Source organism: Leuciscus leuciscus, assembly GCF_965113295.1.
Source record: "Leuciscus leuciscus genome assembly, chromosome: 2".
Taxonomy (NCBI): domain Eukaryota; kingdom Metazoa; phylum Chordata; class Actinopteri; order Cypriniformes; family Leuciscidae; genus Leuciscus; species Leuciscus leuciscus.
Window position 1 is genome coordinate 37,729,664 of NC_138726.1, and position 1,585 is coordinate 37,731,248.

A 1,585-nucleotide genomic window follows, 5' to 3' on the forward strand; every position below is an offset into this window, starting at 1 on the left:
CGACCGGAGTGGAGATTTTGGAAAACTCTGTTTGCATGTAAACGGAGAAAAACTGAGTTTTAGGCAGTCGACGTCACAGTATGCGACAGAACCTGCAATGCGTCAAAGGTGTCCAGTCCGATCTGTGTTTCGTGTCCAGCTGAACTCTTACGTGTTCTCCTTGCTGGAGAGGTCTGAGATCTTTTGCTCCTCTGTTGTAATAGAAAGCTTGTTTGCGTTGGTTGTCTTTTACCGCATGTTCTGTGTCTACAACACCTGGCTGCAGGAGGCTGTCATGTGTCGGCAGTAATGTTTTAGTTCTTCTGCTCATGAGTCTTTGTGCAGGACTGGCATGGAACCCCTGAGATGGTGTGTTCCTGTGTTCTAGAATAGCTAGATATGGATCAGTCTTTGCTCTCTTTGCCTTTTCCATCAGCTGTTTGGCTGTCTTTACCGCAGACTCAGCTTTGCCGTTGCTTTGTGGATATGCTGGAGATATGTTTATATGTTTAAATTCCCAATCTGTGCTGAACTGTTTAAATTCTTGTGAGCTGTACTGTGGTCCGTTATCAGAGATCACAATGTCCGGGATCCCGTGTCGTGCAAAGTGGGCCTTTAACTTGTGTATCACTGTACTTGACCTGGTGTCTGTGAGACAGTCTACTTCCCAGAAGTTGGAAAAGTAATCCACTGTGATGAGATATGCTCTACTGTTAAATGAAAACAAATCTGTTCCCACTTTTGACCATGGTCTCATAGGAATCTCATGTGGGCACATTTTCTCTTTCTGCTGCCTTGCATCCACTGCTCTGCAGACTGCACAGTTTCCGATGTATGTTCTTATGGCAGCATTCATCCCAGGCCAATATACACAGTCTCTTGCTCTGCGTAAGCAGCTTTTTATGCCTAAATGTGATGCATGAATCCTCTCCATGATTTCTGTTCTTAGCTTTGCAGGTATTACAGCTCTCTCTCCTCTGAAAATCACACCATGTTGCACACTAAGCTCTTCTCTTACTGAAAAAAATGTCTTCTTTCAGACGAGTTTTTTCTTCTGGCCATCCTTGGACTATCACTTGCTGTAATATCTGAAATGTCACATCCCTAGCAGTTGCTGTCTGTATCTTGTCTAGACTTCCTTCTGATATGGGGAGGTACTGCATCATGTTAATTGTCTCAATTTCTGCCTCTACGGATCCTTCCGAGGCACACTCCGGTAAGTACGCTCTGCTGAGGGTGTCTGCTTGGTACATTAGTCGACCTGGAACATAGACGACATTAATATCATATCGCTGAAGCCTCAAAAGCATTCTTTGCAATCTCTTAGGTGCGTCTAGAAGTGGCTTTCTTGTGATAGTTTCCAGAGGCTTGTGGTCAGAATGGACTTCCACGTTCCGGCCATAGGTGTACTGGTGGAATTTCTCCATCCCAAACAGGATTGCCAGGCATTCTTTCTCTATTTGAGCATACCCCTTTTCTGTGGGTGTAAGTGCTCTGCTGCAAAAAGCAACTGGTTGTCCTGCCTGCAAAAGTGCTGCACCCAGCCCTGTCTCTGAGGAGTCGCACTGAAGAACGAGGTCTTCTTCTGGGTTACAGTATTTCAAAA